This window comes from Fukomys damarensis, unplaced genomic scaffold (assembly GCF_012274545.1).
Source record: "Fukomys damarensis isolate Sample0158 unplaced genomic scaffold, DMR_v1.0_HiC HiC_scaffold_5, whole genome shotgun sequence".
Classification (NCBI taxonomy): Eukaryota; Metazoa; Chordata; class Mammalia; order Rodentia; family Bathyergidae; genus Fukomys; species Fukomys damarensis.
The window spans coordinates 24979802-25007532 of record NW_022900917.1 but is presented as its reverse complement, the minus strand read 5'-3'; the positions used below and the strand labels follow the sequence as shown (position 1 = coordinate 25007532).

At 34.4% G+C, this 27731-nt stretch overlaps 1 long non-coding RNA gene across 1 annotated transcript in view; it reads right to left on the bottom strand.

The window, feature by feature from the left end:
• Positions 1-27731, bottom strand: part of LOC104849207 — a 336781-nt gene that overhangs the window by 36597 nt on the left and 272453 nt on the right. Inside the window, exon 4 of the long non-coding RNA XR_776671.2 lies at positions 7433-7533. This is a non-coding gene — a long non-coding RNA (uncharacterized LOC104849207). The remainder of the gene's footprint in view (positions 1-7432; positions 7534-27731) is intronic.

Genomic DNA, 27731 nt, shown 5'->3' with positions numbered 1-27731 from the left:
AAAAAAAAAAAATGAGAAAGAGAAGAAAGCTCCTAGAAAAACAAACCAATTAAAAATTAATTTGACATTGAATGTCAGCTTGAGATTTTTGTTAAATAAAGATCAAAAACAACAAAGAAAAAAAAATCAAAACTCTGCCCTTTTCTTTTGGTAGTTTGTTGCTCCAAATCCCATAAAAAATATTTACTTCCTCTCAGAGAATGTACTGCTTGATCATTTTTTTAAAAAATGCCTATAAATCACAAAAATATGCATCTAAATATTCATCACCTCATAGTAGAACAGAAGCAGAAACTATTGTCTATAAATTTGAATATAATAATTTTGTTTGCTTTGGGTTCCTCCAGTCTTATCTATTTATCTTTTTTTTTTTTTCTTTTGTACCTGGGATTGAACTCCGGCCCTTGCCCTTGTGAGGCAGGTGGCAGAACCACTGAGTCAAATCCCTGGCCCTGTCATCAATTACTACAAGGGAAAAATATCTTGGGAAAAATGGAGGACAGGGTAAGATGCTTTGTTTTCAACTAATGAAAATAAAATCTGAGGCTAGACTACTGCTCTGTCCAATGAAGATATTCAATATCTGTTTCTTGCCTAAGCACAAATCCAGTCGCAAACCCCATAAAGTAGAAAAATAGTAAAACAAACATCACTACAAAAGATAGCCCTTTTGGCCATTTTATTCTTCCACACTGCCAATGAATGCCTCTCATTATGCAAGAGTCTTCTCACTCAGACTCATGTACCTAAAATTGCTCTCATGAAGTTAATTGACAGAATTATAAAACACTAAGGTGGAAGTTGGTAAATGATATTTGTCAGAGCCCAGCTTCCCACAGTTACCTTAAGGATTAAGACAAAAAGAGTGAACCCAAAAGGTGGCCAGGGCTTCCCGGTCTGGTGCCAACATAGATAGATGCTCAATTTGCATCTAGTATACTTTATATACTGATCTCTGCATAAAATATCACTTGGATTTTTTAAAAAATCAGACAGTGAGTAATTTTACAGCTACTGATGCTGCTATTTAAAGCCACTGTACTTAAAGCTACACATAAAGAATATTACCTGTCAAGAAATCACCTTACTTTGAAAGTGGAGACTGTTTTCACCCAAAGAAATACTTAATAGTGAAATTCTGACATTACTGAGCTTGAAATCACTATGATTCATTCTGTGTAAAATTGCTTTGTTTTGTCTGTTATATCTTTTCTACCCTTCTCGCTTCTTTCCTTCCATCAATCCTTTTTTTCTGTTTTTGATCTTTCCTTTACTTTTTTCTTTCTTTCCTTCCTTCCTTATTCTTTTTTTTTTTTTTTTTTTTTTTTTTTTTTTTTTGTACCAGGGATCAAACTCTGGTCCCTGCGCTTGCAAAGCACAAGCCAGAACCACTGAGCTAAATTCCAGGCCCTCCTTCCTTATTCTAACTCCATGTTACTCCTCTCTATTTTTCTGTTTTCTTTTTATTTCTCTATTTTTCTTTTTAATTTCCTTCATGAAAAATGTAATTTTTGTGACTTGGTAATTTATTACAGAGATATTTTAGATGTGTACCTATGTGACTCTGATGGTTTTGTCAAAGCTAAGAGACAACCTACAATGTGGGAAAAAAATTTTCATCAGCTGTTCCTCAGACAAAGGTCTACTATCTAAAATATGTAAAGAACTCAAAAAAATCAAGCTCCCCAAATATAAAGACCCAATTCAAAAATGGGCATCTGAAATGAACAGACATTTCTCAGACAAAGAAGTAACAACAGCAAATAAGCATATGAAAAAATGTTCAACATCACTGGTCATTTGAGAGATGCAGATGAAAACAACACTGACATTTCACCTCACCCCCGAAAGAAAGGCTACTATCATGAAATCAACCAATAACAAATACTGGCAGCGTTGTTGGAAGAAAGGAACCCTTCTTCATTGTTGGTGGGAGTTCAGACCAGAGCAACCACTGTGAAAATCAATACAGTGATACCTCAAACAGCTAGGATTAGAAGTCCTATTTGACCCAACTATTCCTCTGCTATCTTCTCAAAAGAACTAAAAGAATCATACCACAGTGATATATGTACACCCATGTTCATAGTGGCACAGTTTGTAATAGCTAAAACTTGGAAACAGCCTAATTCTCCATCAACTGAGGACAGGATAAAGAAGATATGCTTTTAAAAAAATAATAAAATGGAGTATTACTCAACCATAAGGAATGAGAAACTAGATACATTTATAGCTAAGTGCATGCACATTGAGGCCATACACTTAAGTGAAATTAATAGGACACACACATGTGTAAAAACCAAATTGTTTCTCTGGTGTGATAAATTAAAAGTGTCAAAAGGATAAAAATGTATAATTGATATAGTGTAACAGAAGAGTATTTGACATTTTAGTGATGTAAACAGAACATTGTAGCTGCTGATATTTTGGTAGTGCTCAAAATAATTACCCTTCCTTTAATTAAGTGGGTAACATCACCAGTTCCAAGAATGAATAGTGCACAACCGTCAGGAAAAGCACCAAAGAAGTTAAGAAGAGAAAAGGATCTGTTTATTCAAGAAAAGTAATAATTACTCTACTTAACTGGTAGAAGGTCCAGCTCGTTCTCTGATATTGCAAGGGTAACAAAGAGAAGACTTAGGGCAACCATCCCTGTCTCACAGTAGGAAGGACAGCATCTTCTCTTCCCTCACTACGAGCACCAAGAAGATCTCTTTCTATGCAGACTGTTGCTTTGGGCCTCCGAAGAACTCTATGAAAAGGTCTGCCTCAATACAGAATATTAGTTGATATTTATATGAGTTGATATTTATCAACTAGAAAATATAAAGATTTTCATTTGAGATAGCAAAGAATTTCTCTTTTACATCTTCAGGGTACAAAACAAAGAGATGCTTTGGATGAAAAGAAAACATTTTTTAAATTCATAGAAGACTTTTCCTTACTTGTTTCAAACATCTTATATTCTGTCTTTCTTTTTCTTTTTATTGAGTTTATTGGTACACTCTAGGTATACAGTACAGTTACATTTATTACTGGCATCTTGTACCTTTACATGACAGGTCTTGGTTCTCATTTTTTCCCCTTGTCCCTACCTTCCCTTTACCCCCTCCTCCCTTCCCCATTTACAAACACTTTATTTACATTTTTTTAATTTTCTCATTTTTTTTCTTTTCCCTTGTTACCTTTCCCCTACCCTTCTCACTTTCCCTACACCTTTAGCACTTTTCTTCCTATTTCACTGTTAATTATCTAATTAGGATCTTGTGTACTATTATAGTTTTTTCACACCGGAGAAACTATTCTGTATTTACACATGTATGGCTTATTTATTTCACTTAAGAGTATATCCTCAAAATGTATCCATTTTCCTATGAATGACTCTAATTTTTCATTCTTTATGGCTGAGTAGTATTCCATTATATAGAAAAACCACATCTTTATCCAGTTTCCAGCAGATGGGCAAATGGGCTGTTTCTATGTTTTAGCTATTACAAACTGTGCAGCTATAAACATAGGTGCACATATATCACCGTGATATGATTCTTTTAATTCTTTTGGAAAGATACCCAGCAGAGCTATGGCTGGGTCAAATGGTACCTCTAGTCCCAGCTCTTTGAGGTATCTCCATATTGATTTCCGCAGTGGTTGCACCAGTCTGCACTCCCACCAACAATGGAGAAGGGTTCCTTTCTCCCCACAACCCAGCCAACATTTGTTATTGTAAGATTGTTTGTTTTTTTCCAAGAGAAAAGGATGAGAATGTATATTTTTAAAAGAATTTTGGGCTAGCAGGGCAGTATCTGTTAACTATTTGATTGGCTTCAAGAAATGATGGTCTGTGCTTTGCAGGACTTAGAGAGAACGCATTTTGTTTTTTGAGAGACAGGCTGATGAGTCTCTTCAATATATTAAGTGCTAAAACCTATACAGAAATATAGAATGTAATTCTGTTTTATTGCACAGGCAAGGAAGAGAGAAGAATATGTTAGTTTAACCATCCAACCTTTTGCAGAATTTATCTGCTGTGAGAAGATAAATTAAGTTCACTGTCTCTATTCCTCCCCCTCTCATTTTATTCTCTTTGCTTCTACTAGTGTTTTAACTTAAATTTGTTATTCAAGTAACTTTCAGAAGAGCAATTAGGCAAACAATGTTGGAAATATTACAAAAGAGGCAAGTCTCAGCTCTGAGGTCTCTATATTTCAAGGTACCTAGATGAACAAACAGACACCTCCTAGAGTGACACAAATATGTTTTCTCATTAAAGTTTTTATTTTTATGCTTAATTTGAATGTATTTTAATATCATTCCAATTGTATTGATATTTTTTTATTAAGCAACTGCTAGAGATCACAGTACAACTCAAACTATGGGCTTGAGCAAAGGAATCTTCAAGATGAACACACTTTTCCGTGCTAACTCAGCCTTAGTAAGTTTAGAAAATAATTTAGACTGTTAATGATAGTAAGCTATACAGGCCATCAGACTTTTAAAAAAGAAAAAAAGATCTAAAGAAACTATATCAGTCACCTCTGCCCAGTATTAGCAAGTTATAGGTGGCTCAAGCTTCTTGCCCTCTATAATTTGGCTATACTTATTTCAAAGTAGTAAGGCTTGGCTGAGTTCACTTCTAGCCAATGTCAATTTGCCTTAGTGTAAATTCTTCCCCTCTGAATTAAATATATGTTCCCTCTAGCAAAAAGATATGCTAATGCCCTCATTCTATACTCCTGCTTATGATAATGGCCATCAGCATCAGGCCAGGTGTCCTGGGGATGGTCCTTTTCCTTCTTCCTATTCTTGTAATGAATAAACACTGGACATCCTTGGTGTCATTTGTCTCTGTGCTGCCCATGGCAGTTTAAATCAGCCCAAGACCCAGCTTCTCTCAAGCCTCTCTCTCTCTCTCTCTCTCTCTCTCTCTCTCTCTCTCTCTCTCTCTCTCTCTCTGTGTCTCTCATTCTATTGTCTCACAAGAGATCAAGTCCTGCTGCAGGGATCACTGCTAAAATTCTGTAGAACAAACATTTGTAAAACTGGTAATATACCAGAAGAACACACACTCACTAATCTCACAGATTGGAGCTTCTCCACCTTCTCCACCACCATCATGTATACACATCCTTTCATTTCCAAGTAACATGTATTAGCATCCTGCATAGGTAGAGAACTGAAGACCCAAAACATTTGACTAGGCCTTGCTTAAAATTAAATTCTACCATTAGAATTGTTTCATATATTTGTTGGGCAAATAAGTACCCAAACTGTTATAGGTTTCTTATATAGATGATCTCAATTATCCTTCTTAATTCTATGCAATAGGTCTCATTATTATTTCCATTTTACAAATGAGGGGACAAAGTTCTCTCAGCTATCTTTATTTCAGGCAGTTGCTAAGGAACAATGTTAAGATTTTCTTATATCATTAAGTATCTGTAGAGAAAAATGCACCTTTTTTGAGTCTGTTTGTAGCCACCCCATACATGGGCCATTGCCTGACACAGGAGGACACTGAATACACAGAAGATTTTGATCACGTCTTGAGATTTCATAGTCTGCACTGCTAAAGAGGAGCACCTGGGACTGAAACTTGACATTTCCATGTTGAGGGTGAACTGGCTTTAGCAAATCAAGTTGGATTTTATTAGAAATAAATCACTCCTACATAAGACTGAAATCAACTGGCTCTGCTCTTCCACTCTTATTTTTTCTCTTTCTGCCTCAATTCTGACAGATTGAAGTATGAAACAGTAAACTTTCTGACAATGTAGCCATCTTCTCACAGAGACTGAATTAAATATATTGCATAATTAAGTGGTTCTAACTGAATGCAGTGTAATTTTTAATAATACTGACAAAGTTTGTTCCATCTTTTTATTTTTGGAGGGGTAAAAATGAATTTGATTTTTTTTGAATTGTGTACATAGATGACTTGGGATTAGGTTTCAATGTAATTTTAAATGTTTCCATATATGTCATAAATTTCTGATCACATCTAAATAGAATCATAGGCTTGAGCATATGCTAATAATGTCTTTCATGGAACAGACATCCCAAGTGAAAAGAGTTCTTCTGTAACTGGAATTTCAGCAGTGTCATTTGCCAATATTAATTTTGATAAAGTGTTAGGACCTTATTCATCACAAAATTTGTGTAATGACTAACTCAGTCATCATTGGACCATTCTTTTAATAACTGCATCCTTAATTATTAAAAGCATTTTGAATGTAACTCAGTGAAAAACCTTGTGACAATTATTTTCAGACTATAAGAAAGTTACCAATTTTTCATAAATTCTCACCAGGGTGAATGCATAAATAAATAATACAAATATTTCCTAATAGTCCATGTTTTTAACATTTTCTTCCATAAAATAACAATAGAAATGACTGCCTCAACCAATTACAGGTTGAAAATCTCTGATAATACTGACCACTCCCAAGAAACATATATTCATTGAGAAAGACTCAATTCCTATCTACAAGACACTCTATGTGTCTTGTGGAGATATCTTTCCACAATAAGGTATGAAATTAACTCCTTACAATAACAAGGGCCATTACTTATAAAAACATGGTTAGTCACCCTAAACTGTTTCCAAAAGATGAAAGAAATTCCAATCTCATTGTTTGCTATTACATCTTAGGTCTAAATTATTGTATATATGTAGGTGCATATAGGCAAGTATGCCCATATGTATACATACTTCTTATCTCCTAACCCACATAAGAACTGGAAATAATGAATTACTACAGTACTAAATACAGAAATCCTAGAATCAGCTTTACTAACATCATAGGACAAAAGCAATTGATATCATCTGGAAAATTCACTAGACCATAGTGGAAAGACTTCAGAGTCTTTCCAAACTTGACTTTGAACTCTGTCTCTACCACTTCCCAGCTGAGGGACCCAGGCCAGAAAAAATAAATAATTTTAGGGAGAGTTGCCCAGAGTTGCTATGACATTTGAGAAAAGCAAGCAACGGAACATCTGCTCAAAATAAATGTGCATAACACCTGGCAAAAAAATCACTGAAGAGTAAAATCCCTTTAGAAAAAAATTCAGCAAAATGTCATTTAAGAGCTGTTTTCTTCAGTCTCTCAAATCCATGGCAATAAGGATTTTGGCAGTGTCAGAATAAGCACAGCTTTCAGCTGAAATTAAAATTGAACTTTTTTTCAATTACACAAATTTGGAAACTCATAGTTTTACATGACTTTTGACCGAAAAAGCAACTCTTTTGGTGAGAGATGGAAGCTTTTAAGAAGCAATTTTCTTAAATGTCTGGCTTTCTATATCCCAATCTATCTCATCATAATTTCTCATAAATGCCGATGACACACTTGATGTTGTTTACCACTCTAGTTGGGGAGGTTTACTTTATGAACTCTAGCTGCTCAGTGAATTAAATAATATGCTTGCTTACCATTCCAAAAATATTTGTTCATTTCTGCTTCTTGGACAGATTTTGGGGACATCTTATTGTGTCATTGCCACCACTACCGAAAAGAGGCAGAAATGCAGGTTCTGAAAGTGAAAAATGTAAGATAGAAAAAAAGAATAAATAATCCACTCTGCTCTATTGCATAACCCATGGTTTAGTCAATTTATGACCAGATGCACACTAATATGATTAAGAACAAAGAAAATACAATCTAGTGGCAGGGGCCAGAATCCCAGCTCTAACTGCTTATTATGTGTTTCATTCCTGTATGAACAAGTTGCTCTCTGAAGTTCAACATATAGTATTAGACAGACATGCTGACAAGAATCTATTAAATGACTCCTCTGAGTGAATAAAATACTATAAATCAAGAGTTTGTCACATGGTAATTGTGATACAAGGAATACAACTTAATGATTATAAAGGTATATTTATGCTATTTAGTATAGTTTCTTATCATAATATCGCTGTACATTTTGTTCAAAGTCATATTTGATACAAGATAATCACCTTTTGATTCAGCAAGATGTTTATAATATTAAATAAATATATAACTTAGAAAGTCACATTTCAAATACATAGTCTCACAAACACACACGCACACAAACACACATACAAACACTCATAGCCATCATTCAGTATCTAAGAGGGATTGTTTTCAGGACTGCCTCCATGAAATAAGTATTTGTTCAAGTCTTTTGCATGAAGTGGTGTGATATTTAGATATAACCTATCCATAAGCTCCCATAATCTTTTAATCATCTCTAATTACTTATAATACCTAATATAATGTAAATGACATAAATGGTTGTTATATTCTACTGTTTGGGGAATAACGACAAGAAAAACATTTCTAAATGTTCAGTATAGAAATAATTATTTTCCAATATTTTCCATCCACAGCTTGAATTTATGAATGCCAGACCTGGTGAATGCAAAGGGCCAACTGTATATCTGGGTGTCTCCAGATACAGAAACATGAAAAGATCATAATAAAAGCATACAGAAAGATCACCAGATGACTATAAATAAATGCCCTTAATGGTATTTAATGGAATGAAAAGCATAATGCAAAGCATTGATAATATTAGTTTTATAGTATAGTGTAACTTTCTCACAATTTGAAGAATATTTCATAATATTACTACAATAATTACCTAATGTTACAATATTACTACCACAGGTGCACTGAAATAGGAGTGAGACAAAAGTTCTTTCTGAGAAAGCACGAAGGCACAAATACATCTCTGTGGTACCTGTCACTTTCAGACTTATATGCATTCTTTTCTCCCTCCCTAACTATAAGTGTGCTGAAGTGTTGCCTCTACTCTAATTTGCCTTTTTATCTACCATAGTTCTTAGTATCTTGAACACTGGTTTAAAAAAAATTGAAATAAGAGAAATCAAAATACTATTGACCTCTTTATTGATTATGGAGAGTATTATGGGGGGTCCAAAAAAGGTATCAATTATATCATTAAAAGATAAGTATTCTTAAAAATTACACATCAGGACATAAAATTAGCATTAAAAATCAATATCTTTAGAGTAGATCAATAATGAACTAGATATTACAAAACATTTAGAAAAAAAAGAAGTCATAGTACCTTTAAAAATATACACCTAGGGTTCAAATTAACCACACAGGAAAATATGAAATAAAAAGGATTATGATGCAGTATATATTTATAGCAACTCCCCATAAATGCCTTTATTCAATATGTATTGAAAACATCTCCTAATAAAAAATAATTAATATTGTTTAAAATTCCATTTTGTATTACCAAAATCAATCTATAGACTCAATGCAATCCCTATCAAAAATCCAATGAAGCCAGGCATGGTGGCGCATGCCTTTAATCCCAGCCCTTGGGAGGATGAGATAGGAGGATCGCTGTGAGTTCAAGACCAGCCTGGGCTACATAGTGAGCTCCAGGTCAGTCACAACTACATGGTAAGACCCTGTCTCAAAAAAAAAAAATCCTAAAATTCATATAAAAACACAGAAGATCTGGAGTAGCCAAGGATAGCCTGAACCACAAAGCAAGATCCTGTCTCAAGAAAACCTGAAAAGCAAAAACAAAAAATATAAACAGCATATTATTGGCATAAAAATATAAATACATAGACCAATAGAATAGAATAAAGGACACAAGCACAAACCCACACCACTACAGTCATTTGATTTTTTACAAAAGTGCCCCAAAAGTATATTGAAGAAAAGATAACCTCTTTAACAAATGGTGCTGGGAAAACTAGATATTTATCTGTAGAAAACCTAAGTTTGACCCTTATCTCTTACAATATACAAAAAATCCAATCAAAACGGAGCAAAGCCCTGTAAGTTCTAAACTGCTAGAAGGAAACATAAGGAAAATGTTTGAAATTATAGTATGGGAAAAGACTTCTCAAATGGGACTCCTGTGGCACAGAAAATAGTAGAAAGAATCAACAAATGGGACTACTACAAATTAAAAAGTGTTTACAGAGAAAAAGAAATAACTAAAGGAGAAGAAACAGTCTAATGGGATAAAATCTTTGCCAACTCATCATCCAACATAGCATTGAGATCTTGCATATATTAAGAACTCAAACAAAAAAAAATCAAATAATCCAATCAATACATGGACAAATAAATTTAACAGATAAATTTCAATAATTCTATGGAAAAAAATGTTCAATATTTTTAGATAATAAATAAATGCAAACCAATGTAAAACTGCATTGAGATTTCATCTTGCCCTAGTCAGAAAGATAATCATTAAGCATATAAAAATAAGTAAATGGCTGTGCATGCTGGCAGGAAAATCACTGTGAAACTGAGGCCAACCTTGACTATAATACTGACTTCAAAGTCAGCCTGGGATTACCTAATGAGACCCTGTCTCAAAAATAAAATAAAATAAATTAAAATAAAATAAGATAAAATAAAATAAAACCCCCAAAGATACAGGAAAAAAAGTTTCTACACTATTAGTGAGGGTGAAAATTTTTTCAATTAGTACAGAAATTTCTTGAACAGCTACAAATAGAATTAGCATACAGTACAGCTATACTGCTCTAAGTATATATCAAAAGGATTAAAGTCTGCATACTATAGGGATTCCTGCATAGCCATGTTTATTGAGACATAATTCAATTGTGGAAATAGCCCAGGGATCCATCACCACATGAATAGAAAAGGAAATGTGGTGTATATATACACAGTGGAGTATTATTCAACCATAAAGTACAAAGTTATGTTATTTGCAGGAAAATGGATGGAATAGATCATCATGTTAAGTGAGATAAGCTATATTCAGAAAGACATGCTTCCTAATATGTGGAATTTAAAAAGGATGATGTGAAAATAGAAGATAGGCTATGATGAGTAAAGAGCAAGGGAATAAGGAAGAGGTGGGAAAAAATGCAAGGGAGGGTATTTTAGGGGGATGAAAAAACAGATATTTTTATATCATTGACAGATCACAACATCGAAATAAATTTATTGAGATAAAATGTATCTGCAATATGCTATTAATTAGTATTTTTATCTATACTATTATATAATATTTCTAAGTGGAAGAAATTAATGTCATAAGCATATGAGGTAATTGAAAATTTAATTATATTGAACTAATAATCATTTTACAATATATATCTATCTTAAAACATGAGGTTGTACACCTTAAATATATATGATTTTATATCTCATTTACACTCAATAAAATTATGAATAGGAATTGAGGATCGAGGAAGCCACTTGAAGTAAAATAGGAAATTTAGATCCTGAGGGAAAAGGAAAAGAGCATATAAGAATGGAGAATCTATGTATGTGAAAGATAGCAGTAAGAAAAATTTGAAAGAATGATCATAGGTGAAAATATTTAAATTATACAACAGCTGGAATTTTATCTATGCAATACAAATAAGCCTTAGAATCAATTGGGATAAAAGAAGGTAAAACATAGGTACAATACTGAAAGGTAAATTGCAGATTAGGAAAGGGCTGAACCTCAATGATAATTTATAAAATGAAAATTAATGCAATTATGAGATATCATTGCCACTGTGATTGATGCAAAAATAATAACACCCATTGCTGGCAGACTGTAGGGAAAAGGTGCTAATGAAAATAAATTAGTTGCAGAAAACAAAACCTAATTACATTTCAAAAAATTTAAAGTGAACTAAATTTGAAATGTTACTATTTATAGAAACAAGGAAGCTTATCTCAAGACTTTTGGAAGGTACAGAAAACAAGATGGGACAGAAAATCTAGAAATACTTTGAAACCTAACAAATGATAATAATGTTAGGATATTTTATACCATAGATGTTTCATAATTATACCAGTTAGCTATAGCTCTTTCTACCATATATTTTAAGTTATCAAAGTCAGATGCAGAGGATAAATTTACACAAAGCATTGCAAATAAGAAAATAAATATTTGTATATGATTATATAAAAACAAAGGAAAATAGTGGAAATAAACATGCCACAGGATTGTCACTAGTTGCACATAGCAGAAAGAGAAGTAAAATGTAAAAACACCATAATAAAGCATTTGTCATTATGGAGTCTATGTCTTCTTCGTGCTGTCTGAGAATGCAACTTGAAAGTGTTGAGTACCATGAGATAAGTGTTTAAAAAATAAAAATGTTTGATATACAAAAGGGCACACTGGGCCAGGGATTTAGCTCAATGGTTCGGTGGCCTGTCTTGCAAGCACAAGGACCTGAGTAAAAAAAAAAAAAAAAAAAAAAATGAAAGAAAAAAGAAAAAAAAAGGGGCACACTAAAGATTCACATTTATACAGAAAATAATCAATATTCACATTACCCTAGGAGCATCTAAGATACATCCACAGATACAAATAAGCCCCAGTATATAAAGTATCATTTTTAGAAGTACATAAAGTGCATGCCAGACCATCTCCCACAGGGCTGGAATGGGTGTGAAGGGATGAATTATGGGTAATGGAGTTATTTGCCAGGGGATTTCTTTCCCATTAAATTCACTAAGACAACTTCTTGCTTAAAACATTCACAAATGTCACAGTAAAATGTGTTGACAGCTTGGACAGAGTAGCATTTACTCAATTTTTATGCAGTATGCCTTATCAAGTATTTTGAAGTGAGATGATTGCTTCTTTCATGTGGGCAATTTCAATGTGTGAATAGAAAGGGCAACAAAACTACTGGCCAAAGTCAAAGTATTGCTACCCCACCCTCAATATTTAAAGTTCAACATGGTAGAACTTTCACAAAACTATTTGAAAAAAAATCCCAAAAATACAGAAAGCAGGCAAGAGAAAAATCCTGATTTTTAGCACTTGAGTATTGGAAGATTTTCAATAGATAGTCAATATTGCCATGTAGAATTACATGTAGCAGTGTTTGGGCATGCATGTGAGCACACATGCATGTTCTGTGAAGGGAAATTTGGATGTTAGTGAAAGTTAATTTGGAAAGTAAGTCTGCTATAAATACAGATGAATGAAGTTATATTCCTATTGATACAGAATAAATTCCTTTAAAAGGCAGGAATTCAACTTTAAAGAATCTAAAGTAATGTGTTTATTTTAAAGTAACTTTAACAAATATTTAAAAAGAGGAAACTAGATATGCTCTTGAGAGCTTGTTTGGAGGTTCTAGCAGGGGAGCGCAGAGATTTGTATGCCCTTGACTGAGGGAATGGTCCTACTCTATCGGAAAATGGTCCTCTATTGAGGAAATGGTCGTCCTCTTAGAGCACGCAGCTTTGGAAGGGACGCACATGGAGTGGTGAGGCGGAAGGGGACAACCGTTTAGCCAGCCAGATTAGCCGAATCGACCCTGGAGATCGACGGGTGACAGATGTCACAGCCAGATCACCCTCACATCCTAGATATTCTCTTAGTTGTCCACATTGCCAGCACATGGGTAAATATTTCTCTTTGTGGTTATTTTATCTATTGTCATCATGGCATATCTTTTAGGAAAGTTAAAAAAAAATTCTAAGCAGCCACATATTAAAATACAAAGAAGTGACTATCAAAATGCCCTTGGCAAAGGGACTATAACACTAATCTCTATCGATATACAGTATAATACACACACACACACACACACACACCTACACCTTCAATAGGTGGCAGAATAAATTATTAGATTACATGTATCCAACTCTAGAGTTTGGGATGAGCAACCTCCTCACCACTACTTCCAGCAAAATGTTTCTCTCTCTCATAAGCACATCCATTAAATCAAAGCCCACCCTTATCAGTAGTCCAGGCACCCATACATAACTCATAATCCTTTCCAATCCAAAATCCACCCTCATTCTGAGTGGTTTCAATGTTCCAGTTAATCACCAATCCAGCATGTACCTCTGTTTGTCTAGTGATTATGTCTGTATTACTTCAACCAAATGTCTCTTATCTTTATACCTCTTAAATTTCAGAAATTGTATTGACTCACTCTCTGTTTCCTAGGCTTCACAAATTTCTTCCTTTCTTTAGATTACTCTTGCTATCTTTTCACTGGTTTTTTTATGTAGACTTTTTTTATTCATCCTTTATGTGTCTCTGTATTCTGTGCTCTAGACAAAATTCTCTCTCTGTTTCCTCTACATTTTTATGTCATCTTGAAAATTACTACCTATCCAATTCTAGGCCCAAACCAAATTTCTGCTGTGAGCCTTGTACTCATATATTTTATTTCTTTGGAAATTAAATTGCATCTTCTTTAAGCCATACTGTTATTTAGTCTATCACCATTTAAAAGAAGAAAGCTACAAAATAACTACACTGTTGATTTTTTTACAGATATATTAATTACCTGTTAAAATCTATTTTAGTCTTATTTATACAAATGTTTTATTATATGTAAGTGTTGAGTATTATGGCTTCTGCTTAGATGTCTCCACACTTCTGCCTCATGCAGAAAATGTGGGGCTTTCTTCTCCAGAGGTGGCTAAATTTGGAATCTGTGATTCAGGGATTAAAGGCATGTGATTATAAACCATTATACATGGGTGATTTGTTTGGCTCTACCCCAATTCCAGTAGTGTGCATGGGATAAAAAGGGAAAAAAAAACACGTTTCAGGTCTCTTGTTGCTTGCACTGCCTTCTAGATGCGAGGAACTGTTCCTCCTCTGGAAGGCCTATCTGCCATGCCCCTTGCCATGAAACCAGCTGATTATGGGCTGAAATTTCTAGGAATTGTAAGCCAAATAAACCTTTCTCCCTTTAACTTTGATTGTCCAATATTTTGTCTCAGCAATGAGAGAAAAAGGAAGTTACACAGGTATATATCAAAAATCTGAAGTAAAATTAATTGGTTAAGAATTCTTAAAAGGTTTTTGTATCAGACATTTGTGTTACCAATGCATGATTTTTCCCATGTAACATCCTCTTCAGTACCATCAAAAGTATTGGTATCTTTATCACTTCTGTGTTGTCTGGGAAATACTCTGCCAAAATCTCTTATGATAATGCAAATATTTATGCGGACACCTTCTTGAATTTAGATGCCATTGAACAGTTCCTATGTCAAGGATCAGTATCATATTTCTTTCACAAATTCATCTTACCTGATTTTCTACCTGAAATATTAAGGCATTGAAGAAGTCCAGTCATGGCACTGGAAATAAGAATTATGTTCAAAACACCAGGAATGACAACCAAAACAAAATACTGTTTGAACTGGGCTAGGGATTTAGCTCAGTACTTAGGCTGTCTGTCTCACAAGTGCAAGAACCCATGTTTGATCCCCTGTACCAAAAAAAAAAACAAAAATTTTGTCTTCAAAATACTGTTTGAACAACTGTGATCTAAGATATAATTAAGATAAATTACAACAACAAAAAAACACAAAAACATGTATCATTTTTCTGTATAGGGCACCAAATCCAGGAATACTCCAGAACTAAGCCATATCTCTAGACACCACCTCTCTTTTTAATTTAACTTCTCACTAAGTTATCCAGGTGGGATTTAAATTTGCAATCATCCTATCTCAGTCTCTCTTAGTGCTAGAATAACAGGCAGATGTCACTATGCTTGGCACAAAAACACAACTGTCTATGAAGAATGTAACCAATATATACTACAAACATATTCCAATAAAAATAAAAACTAGTGGGCCCCGATCTACCATGGGAAGGATAGCCAGACCTTCTCCCACTGGAAATGCCATGGCGCCAGGGCCAGGAAGGTGCCCCTGAACTCCCACAATTCCCTTACCACCACACACAGCCCCACTCTCTCAGACGTCCTGATTGTGCCAGTCTTTGGACCCACTCTGCAGAGGCAGAGGAGGTCATAAATGGTATTTTTCTGAGTTCCCAACTTTGAACATCTTTAAAGAAAGGGTGTGGGAAACCTGGAGTAGAACAGTGAGGAGTTCAACTGTTCAGAAGGATGGGGAACTCAATCTGGGCCTTGCAGCCCGAGGTCAGTCTGCATCATGGGGTTCTGCCATCAGCTAACTGAGATCAAGAGACTTGCATCCTAGCTTTGTTTGAGGCCCCATCCTAAATGGTAAATATACTATATTGAAAAGATTTTTTACTGTAGACATGTTTTGGACTGCTTCTTGATTTCAATTTAATTCAAATGCGTTAAGGGTGACAGACTAGTCACTACCACAGGTAGTCAGTTTCCAAGCTGTGCTTGATCATATTATATTGCTGTTTGTATCAGTTGGGATAAAGGATTGTGGTTGATTTGATGAGCTGTTTTCTTGGATTTTATGAAGATGAGAATGTCTGTGGGTCATTAGAGACCCAGAAGCTAGGGCGCAACTATATCAGGGCCAAATCAAGGACAGCCCGACAAAAAAATAAAAATGAGAAAACACTCAAGAAAGACACAAAGACAGATTTCCAGTTCACCAATGGCAGTTCACCAGTAGGGCAAACGAGGATGAAAAGGCTGATAGTGAACCACCAGGACACCCTGAATTCAAAGCACAGGAAGTAACAAAAGAGATCAATCAGGCTCTAGAATAATTCAAAGCAGAAATAATTTCCCAGATAACCATAGAGATGGTGATCAAAATGAAAGTTGTGATTCAAGATTCTAGAACAGAAACTGACAAAAAAATAGATGAGCTCAGGACCACAATAGATGCTATGAAGGCCCAGCATAAGAAAGAAAGGAAACAATAAATGCCCAACATGGGAGAGAAATGGAATCCATAAAACAGATTCAAACAGATATCCAGGAGATTAACACTCCATTGAAAGTGTACACAACAGAATAAAAGAATGCGAAGATGGACTCTCAGATATAGAAGATAAGATTGTAGCCAGTGACCATGAAAAGAGAGGTCTCTTAAAAACAGTAGGGGATCATGAGAAATCAATCCAACAACTCCTAGATGATGCAAAGAAGAATAACATGAGACTGATAGGAATCCATGAAGTACCAGGAGAAAATACAAATGACTTAAAAAAGCTGTTCACAGAATTAATGACAGAAAACTTTCCAAACAGAGGGGAAGAATTTGATATTCAGATAAGTGAGGCATATAGGACACCAACTAGCCACAATCAAAAAAAAAAAAATCTACACCTAGACGTATAATAATCAAGAGCCCAGGAACCCAACAGAACAAAATACTACAAGCAGTAAGAGAAAAGAAACAAATCACATGCAAAGGAAAGCCCATCAGAATTGCAGCAGACATTTCAACACAAAGCCTTAGGGCAAGAAGAGCCTGGAGTGAGATATTTCAAGTACTAAAAGAGAAAACCTCCAACCTAGACTGATGTATCCTGCAAAACTCTCTCAAAGTGGATGGGGAAATAAGATACTTCCATGACAAAGAACACCTGAGAACTACATGAATACCAAACCAGCACTACAAACAATTCTAAACAAAATCCTAGAAAAAGACAATGAAGGTAACAACATTATGAGGCTCAACAGAGCAATTCAAATAGGCAAGGCAAGAAACTAAAAGGAGATGGTGAAAAAGTAAAAAGAGTCAACAAAAGGCCAATAACAGGACAATAATAAGTCAGTATATATCAGTTATAACAATCAATGTCAATGGCCTCAACTCACCAATCAAGAGAAATAGACTGGCAAAATGGAATAAGAAGCAAAATCCAACAATATCTTGCAAACAAGAAACACACCTAGTGCACAAAGAAGCCCATACACTGAAAATGAAAGGATGGAAAACAATTCTCCATGTGACAGGAGCCCAAAAAAAGCAGGGGTAGCAATCCTATGTGCAGACAAAGTAAATTTCAAACCAAAACTGATTCTAGTATTATAGATGTAGGACAGTACTGTGCCATACCTCTGTGAAGGTAAAATATCTTGTATCTGCTTAATGATACATAGTATTGACTGTGCTTTATCAGAGTTATGTTTAATGTTGGTACTCTAGAATATTCTCTCTCCAGATTATCATTAAGATGCTAATAAAAAAAAATGGTGCCAGGTACCACAACAGCAACAGAACTTTGCTGTTTTCTGAGTATTATTCTTTTCTTTGTTTTTGTTTTTTTAATGGAATGTGCTGAATGTCTATAATTTTGTTCAGATGACTACAGAACCTGGAAAAGCTGTTTCTACTATTGATGCATAACATACTGCTATTATTGGTCTTTATATATAAATATATATACATACATATATATATATAATTTGAATTTTTGGAAATTTTAATGGTACTGTTGACCTTGGAAAAATTTATACCAAGTTACTGTGTTGAGTTGGCATTGTACAGAAATTGACAGCCATATTGGTCTAGAAATGTTAAATTTTTTTTCCATTTGTACATGGGTAATGCACTTTATTAAATATGTAACGTTATATCTACGTGGGTTTGATTAAAGAAACTAATAAAGTATTCTCTAAATAATGGAAAAAAAGAATAATATAAATACTCACCAATCAAGAGAAATAGACTGGCAAAATGGAATAAGAAGCAAAATCCAACAATATCTTGCAAACAAGAAACACACCTAGTGCACAAAGAAGCCCATACACTGAAAATGAAAGGATGGAAAACAATTCTCCATGTGACAGGAGCCCAAAAAAAGCAGGGGTAGCAATCCTATGTGCAGACAAAGTAAATTTCAAACCAAAACTGATTCTAGTATTATAGATGTAGGACAGTACTGTGCCATACCTCTGTGAAGGTAAAATATCTTGTATCTGCTTAATGATACATAGTATTGACTGTGCTTTATCAGAGTTATGTTTAATGTTGGTACTCTAGAATATTCTCTCTCCAGATTATCATTAAGATGCTAATAAAAAAAAATGGTGCCAGGTACCACAACAGCAACAGAACTTTGCTGTTTTCTGAGTATTATTCTTTTCTTTGTTTTTGTTTTTTTAATGGAATGTGCTGAATGTCTATAATTTTGTTCAGATGACTACAGAACCTGGAAAAGCTGTTTCTACTATTGATGCATAACATACTGCTATTATTGGTCTTTATATATAAATATATATACATACATATATATATATAATTTGAATTTTTGGAAATTTTAATGGTACTGTTGACCTTGGAAAAATTTATACCAAGTTACTGTGTTGAGTTGGCATTGTACAGAAATTGACAGCCATATTGGTCTAGAAATGTTAAATTTTTTTTCCATTTGTACATGGGTAATGCACTATTAAATATGTGTTTGATTAAAGAAACTAATAAAGTATTCTCTAAATAATGGAAAAAAAGAATAATATAAAACTACAAGAGCAAGAAGAAATTTAAATATGTTCAGGGACCATTTTCATCTTCAGAATTAAGGATGATTTTAATTTTACATTATTGCCTGTTCTCTTTTACTTTCCTTTTTAGTTTTATTTTAGGATTCCTTATTTTTCATGTTCATACAGAGATTTATTTCTGAAATACCGAATAGTTTCTCCAGTGTGGAAAAACTGTAGTAATGCACAAGATCTTAATGAGATAATAGTGTGAAATAGGAAGTAAATGGCTAAAGGTGTAGGGAAAGTGGGAAGGGTGGGGGAAAGGTAATAAGGGAGAGGAAAAAAATATGAGAAAATGAAACAATGGAAATAAAGTGTTTGTAAATGGGGAGGGGAGGAAGGGGTGAAGGGAGGGCAGGGACAAGGGGAAAAAATGAGAATCAAGACCTGTCATGTAAAGGTACAGAATCCCAATAATGAATGTAACTGTATTGTATACCTAGATTCTACCAATAAACTCAATTAAAAAAAAAACTAAAAACAAGAGAGTGAAATAGGTCATTTGCCTGATATTCTCATTTTCATTCAACATCATTTTTTAAATCACCATGCAGATTTATACAAAACACCCTCACAGGTTAAAATTATTCCTTCATTGATTCAGTTGTTCAATGAGAAAATTTCATATTCTCATTATTCTTGCTTACTTGTTCATCTTCTGTGTTATCCTCAACCTCTTAACAATAGGTATAATTCATTCTCTTCTCATGTCTTCTTCTATTATCCAATTCTAGAACATGATCATCTTGCTCAGATTGGCGTATTACCTGTGACAGGCTCCCTTTCTTACTGTATTGCTCTAATTCACAGTATATACTCATAACCACTGCAATAATGGTCATTATACAAATGGCAAAATCAGGATAAATAATATTTGTCCAAGAATACACCTCTATGTTTTCAATACTATGCTGTGTTGTAAACTGGAAATAAAATTTAAAAGTAAAAGAAGAAGAATATAGTTTATACAATAATAAATGCAAGAAAATTCCATAGTGTGTTTTGAAAAACATTTGATATAAGACTTAGAATCATCAAAAAGCAGTCATGAGATGTACAAAATATGGGAAATACGACTAAGCCTCACACTCCAGATCAATTTATCTTTCCTTGTTAAAATCTGAGGGAAAAAAATGTTACATGGGGTCATACAGAAGAGTTTCATGGAGAAAGTTTTTCTCAATACACCTGCAGAATATAAAATGGTGAGTTGTTTTCAGTAGCTTCTTGTGATAATCTCTAGTGAGACAGATGACAAAATAACAAAGTCCAATTGTATAAAATAATTCTAATAGACTAAAATTGTACTGTAAAAGCATACAGCTTTTAGATTATCTGAATTTATCAACCAGTACAATTGATAACTTTTTGAAGATTGATCATGTGGCAGGAACTATAGATATTTCCTGGATTCTGTCTTCACTTCGATGTTCTGGGCTCACATTTCTGCTGAGCCCCACACATCCCTTGTAGTGCTTATTTGATTGAATTTAGAGAATGAAGTGAAATGAAAGTAAGGTGGTCCACTTCTAGCAGGGATCATTAGAAATTTCTAAGTATATTCTTTTTTATTTCATTCATTTTTGAATTAGCTTAGATGAAGATAACAGAGCAATTTTCTGGACCACCTGGTTTAACTGTGATGTAAAGAAATAAACTTCTACAATGTGGGAACTATTAGATATTTGGAACTATTTGAGGGAGAGGCCACTTTTTCACTAATATAGTCAGACTATAAATCAATGCATAACAAAACCTTATATATTGATAACCAGCCAAGAGAAGAAAAAGGATTTGCTTTTAAAAATTTAAGTAATGTGTTTATATAATAGACTAAATATAAGCCCTGCCTGTTATATCTTGATATTCAATATCTATTGCATGAGCTGGTCAAAGAAGAGCAGGTCCACATGGGGGCCAGAATCACCCCCCCACACACACACACACACCGGTCTCTGGCCACTGGGCTATGCAGGCATCTGGATCCACACTGCAGAGGTTCAGGGGGGTCATAAAGGTCACTGTTCTGAGCTCCAGAAGATAGAGCAGAACTAAACAACAGAAAGAGACCTCTCTGAGGCTCATTGATGAAAATTGAAGCCCACTGGAAAAGTGAAGAAAATCTCTGCAATAAAGGCACACTAGAACACCATGGTTGGTAAATTGGAGGGACCAGCACCTCCCACTGGAATCTGGACTATGTTCAAGGGAAGGACAGCTAGAACTTGTAGTAGAACCTTGCAGAGTTCAACCCAGCAGGAGGTCAGTGAGCTCAATTTGGGCTTTGCAGCCAGAAATCAGCCCTAATCTCAGGGGTCTGCTGCTGGCTTGCTGAGACTAAGGCACTTAGATCTGCAACATAGTACCCACATCATTGTCTATTGTGACAGCAGAGACATATCTTGAAGGAGGCCTTTTTTTATTTTTTAATTTCGAAGTTATTTTTCCTATTATTTTTAATAATTTCTGATTATTTTTCTCCTCTCTTTTCAAGATTTCTTTCTTCTTTTCCTATTTTTCTTTTCTATCTCTTTCTCTCCCCACCCTGTCCCACCTGTTCTTCATCTCTCTCCCTTTTTGTTCCCATTCCTCTCCTAACTCATATTTCTTTTTTCTGTTCTTCTGTATTTTTCTTTCTCCTGATTTTCATTAGTTTTAAGGAAAATGCATACAGTGTCTAGCTTCCCTGTTGCTGTTCAGTTGTTGTTCTGTTCTTGTTTTTATTCTTTTGTTCTGTCTTGTCCTCTTGTCTCCAACAGTTTCCTACATTTTGTGTGATCTTCTTGTATCCTGTGGCCTCACTGTAACCTTCCTCTATTCTTCTGACTATGTATCCTTCTCTCCCAACTCCTTCTATGTTCCCATTCCAAAGGGTAAAGTTGTTATATTGAAGAGTTTATTTACTATAAACATATTTTGGACTTTTCATTGATTTTTATTTAATTCACATGGTTAAAGGCCATAGATTAATTACAACCACAGATTGTTATTTTCTAAGGTGTGTTTGATGCTATTTTGTTGCTGATTGTATCATTTCAGCTAAGGAATTGTGATGGCTTTAATCAGTTGTCCTTCCTGGTATATTGAAAACAAGATTGCCTCTGACTCATTAGAGACTCAAAACCTAAAAAGCAGCATTACTGGAAAGACACCTCTGAGAAACAATCATTCCATAAAGGTTCTAAACACAAGCAACAAAGATGCTTTGTAATACTGAATTATCAACCCAGGAATTAAACCAAAAACAGCACCACCAACAAAAAGTAGAAATGAGAAGACACTTAAGCAAGGTGCAAACCCAGACTTCTAGCTCATCAAAGGCAAATTCTGGGGGAAGTGAGGTGGAAAAGTCTGACAATCAACCACCTGAACACCTTGAACTGCTACCATAGGGAGTAACAAAAAAGATGAATGAGGCTCTAGAAAAATTCAAAACAGAAATAATTTCCCAGATAACTTCAGGATGGTGGGCAGAATAAAAGATATGATTAGAGACTCTAATCATAAAAAAGATGAGGTCAGGACAGTGATGGAAGCCATGAATGTTGAGCACAGGAAAGAAATGAAAATCATGAATGCCCTACATAGGAAAGAAATGAAATCATGAAAGAGATTCAAACAGATATTCATGAAATTAAAAACTCAATTGAAAGTATTCACAGCAGAATGAGTCAATGTGAAGACAGAATATCAGATATAGAAGGCAGGATTATAGTCAGTGATCATGAAAAGAGAGATCCCTTTAAAAGAGTAAGGTGCCATGAGAAGTTAATCCAGCAGATTTTAGATGACACAAGAAGAATAATATAGAGCTGATAGGAATCCACAAAAAAATAGAAACTACAAATGAGGAGAAAAAAATTTTCACAGAATTAATGACAGAAAACTTCCCAAACAAACCAAATGAATTCGACATACAGATAACAGAGGTATAGAGGACTCCAACTAATCATGATTTTAAAAAATCGACACATAGACATATAATAAAATACCAGAAACCTAACAGAAGAAAAAAAAATTCTACAAACAGAGAAAATAAACAAATCACATACAAAGGAAAGCCCATCAGAATAACAGCAGACTTTTCAACACAAACCCTCAAGTCAAGGAGAGCCTGGAATGAGGTATTTCAAGCCCTAAAAGAAAACAACCTCCAACCTATAAAGAAGTATCCTGCAAAACTATCTTTAAAAATTGATGGGGAAATAAGATACTTCCATCACAAAGAATACCTATGAAACTTCATCAATACAAACCAGCACTCAAGGCAATTCTAAACAATATCATAGAAAAAACCAACAAAGGGCACAACTCTATCAGGGCCAACAGAGCAAAGCTTTCAGGCAAGACAAGACATTAAAGGGAGAGGGGTAAAAATAAAAAATAAAAGAGCCAACAACAGGAAAATAACATGACAAGGTGAGTCAATACATATCATGTATTACCATCAATATTAATGGCCTCAATTAACCAATCTAAATAAACAGACTGGCAGAATGGATTAAGAATCAAAATCCAACAATATGCTTGCTGTGTACAAGGAACACACCTAATTTTAAAAGAAATTCATAGACTGAAAGTAAAAGGATAAAAAACAGTTCTCCATGGAGCCTGGAAAAAAAGAGGGGTAGCTATCTTATTTGAATATAAAGTAGATTTCAAACCAAAATTAATTAAGAGATACAAAGAATGTCATTACATCCTTCTAAAAGGAACAATCCAAGAGGCAGAGATATCATAAATATATATGTACTAAATACTAATGCCCCACTATACAAAACAAATATTAAGGGACATGAAAAAACTAATAAGCACTAATACAATTGTAGTGGGGGGACCTCAGTTCCCCACTGTCACAAATAGACAGTTCATCTAGACAAAAAAATAAACATTAAAATAGTATAACTGAACCAAGCTTTTGAAGAAATGGACTTAATAGATGTCTTCAGAGTATTCCACCCCATAAATTCAGAATTACATTCATTTCAGCTGTACATGAGTCATTCTACAAAATAGACCACATGCTAGCTCAAAGAACATTTTTAAATAAATGCAAAGGGACTGAGATTACCCCTTGTATATCAATAGATCATAGAGCAATTAAAATGGAGATCAATAGCATAAAAAATTGAAAGGACTTCACCAATATGTGGAAATGGAATAACGCTCTCCCAAAAAACCAATGGGTCACAGAGGAAATTAAAGAATAAATTAGACAGTTTTCACAAATAAATGATAATGCCAGTAAAACATACATGAATCTATGAGACACAATGAAAAAAGTTCTACAAGGGAAATTCATATCAGTGAATGCTCACACTAGGAAAACAGAGCAAGCTTGAATAAACAACCTAATGCTCAATCTTAAATTCCTAGAAAGAAAACAGGAAGACAAACTCAAAATTCCTACAATGGAAGGAATTTTAAAGATCAGAGCAGAGGCTGGGCATGGTGGCACACACCTGTAATCCCAGCACTCAGGAGACTGAGGCAGGAGGATCACTGTGAGTTCAAGACCACCCTGGTCTACATAGTGAGTTCCAGGTCAGTCTCAACTACATAGCGAGACCCTGTCTCAAAAAACAAAACAAACAAACAAACAAAAAAGATCAGAGCAGAAATAAATGGAATGGAGACTAGAGAATGATACCAAAAAAATCAATGAATGAAGGAGTTGGTTTTTTGAAAGAATAACTAAAATGGATAAACCCTTAGCAAACCTTACTAAAAAAAGGAAAGAAAAGGCTAAAACTGATGCAATCAGGAATGGAAAAGTGGAGTCAACAGATCCAGTAAAAATCCAGAGGATCATAAATAACTACTGTACTCTAATAAAATGGAAAACACAGGAAAAATGGACAGATTCTTAGATACCAATGAATTACCAAAGTTGAATAAAGAAGATATAAAAATTCTGAAACCCCAATTACAATCAGTGAAATTGAAAGCATAATTAAAAGCTTATCAATGAATAAAAGCCAAGGTCCTAATGGATTCACAGCTGAATTCTACAAGACATTTAGAGAAAAACTATTGGCACTACCATTTAAAATCTTTAATAAAATTGAAAGGAAAGCAATACTTCCAAATTATTTCCTGGAAGCAAGTGTTACTTTAATTCCCAAAGCAGAGAAAAAGAATGAAATCAAAAAAGAGAACTACAGGTAAATCTCTCTAGTGAAAAGAGATACACAAATCCTCAATTAGATACTGGCAAATGGAATACATAAGGTAATCAAGAAGATCATACTCCCTGACCAAGTCAGATTAACCCAAGGATGCAAGGATGGTTCATCACACATAGATCAATAAATGTAATGCACTATATTAACAGAACCAAGGACAAAAACCATATAATCTTCACAATAGGTGCAGGAAAAGAATTTCACAAAATTCAACACCCACTCATGATAAAAGGCCTGCAGAAAATTGGAATAAGTGGTCTTTATCTCAACCTGATAAAGGCTACCTATGAAAAACAAGCAGCTATCATCATACTAAATGGTCAAAAACTGAAAATATTCACAATAAAATCAGGAAAAAGACAAGGATGTTCAGTATCACCACTCCCATTCAACATAGTTCTGAAAATATTAGCCATTGGACATGAGAAAAAAAATAAAAGGAATAAAGATAGGAAAAGAAGAAGCCAAACTGCCATTAGTTGCTAATGATAAGACATTCTACAAAGAAGAACCAAAAACCTTTTCAAAAGGACTTCTAGACTTAATTGACAGACTAAGAAGAGTAGCTGGATACAAGGTCAAAATGCAAAAATCACTGGCCTTATTGTGCACAAATAACAGACTCACTGAGAGAGAAATTAGGGAAACAATTCCTTTCACAATAGCATCCAAAAAAATGAAATATCTAGGAATCAATCTAATGAAGAAAGCAAAAGAACTCTACATTGAAAACAACAGCACTCTGAAAAAAGAGATCAAAGAGTATATAAGAAAATGCAAAGACATCTTGTGCTCCTGTGTGGAAGAACCAATATAGTGAAAATGGCCAAACTTACAAAACTGCTATACAAATTCAATGCAATCCTAATTGAAATCCCAACAGTATATTTCACAGAGCTAGAGGAAAAAAATCCAAAAATTCATTTGGAACCAGAAAAGACCTTGAGTAGCAAAAGCCATTCTAAGCAACAGAGACATGGCAGGGGGTATCACAATCCCCAACTTGAAACTATACTGCAAAGCCACTATAATAAAAACAGCATGGTACTGGCAAAGAAACAAACCCAAGGATCTGTGGAATAGATTAGAAGATGCAGAAACAACTCCAAACATACTCAGCTACCACATCTTTGACACAGGAACCAACCATCCTCACTTGAGGAAAAACAGCTTCTTTAATAAATGGTGTTGCACATACTGGATTTCAACTTGCCAGAGATTAAAACTAGATCCCCATCTTTCACCATGAACTAAATTGAAATCCAAGTGGATTAAATATTTAAATATTAAATTAAAAATTCTAAACCTTTTGGAAGATAAGTTAGGCAGAACTATTGAAGACATTGGCATAGGAAAAGACTTTATGAACAAATCTTCAGTAGCACAGGAACTAGCACAAAGAATCAACACCTGGGATTTTTATCTTCCTAAAAAGCTTCTGCACTGTATGAGAAAACACTAAGAGAACTAAGAGACAACCTACAATATGAGAAAAAAACTTTACCAGCTGTTCCTCAGACAAAGGCCTACTATCTAGAATATATAAACACTCAAAAGAAATCAGGCCCCCCAAATATTAAGACACAATTTAAAATGGGCATCTGAAATGAACATACATTTCTCAGACAAAGAAGTAGCAACAACAAATAAACATATGAAAATATGTTCAACTGGTCATTCAAGAGATGCAGATGAAAACAGTGAGATTCCACCTCACCAATAAATCAACCAATAATAAATACTGGCAGGGTTGTGGGGGAAAAATGAACCTTTCTCCTTTGTGGGTGGGAGTTCAGACTGGTAACATCACTGTGGAAATGAATATGGAGATACCTCAAAAAATAAGATTAGAGGTCACATTTAAGCCAAGTATTCCCCTTCTGGGACTCTTCCCAAAGAATTAAAACAATCATACCACAGTGACATATGTGCACCCATGTTTATTTTGGCACAGTTTATAATAGCTAAAACTTGGAAACATCGCAATTCCCTATCACCTGGAGACCAGATAAAGAAGATGTGGTTTTCTTAAATGAAATGGAGTACTACTCAGCCATAAATAATGAAAAACTAGAGGCATTTGTAGCTAAGTGGATGCACATTGAGGACATCTTCTTAAGGGAAACAATACCACACACTTGTAAATACCAAATAATTTATCTGGTATGATAAACTAAAAGTGCAAATAAGGATCAAATTGTATAATTGATAATGTGAACTAGGAAGAAAATCTCTAAAAGGAGCAGAGAAGTGGGAGGGGTAGGGAAAAGGAAAGAAGAGAAAAGAAAAAATAAGAGAAAAGGAAAAAAATGGAAACAAGTCTCTGTAAATTGGGAAGGTTGGAGAGGGTGAAGGGAGGGCAGGGAAAGAGCAAAATATAAGAATATATA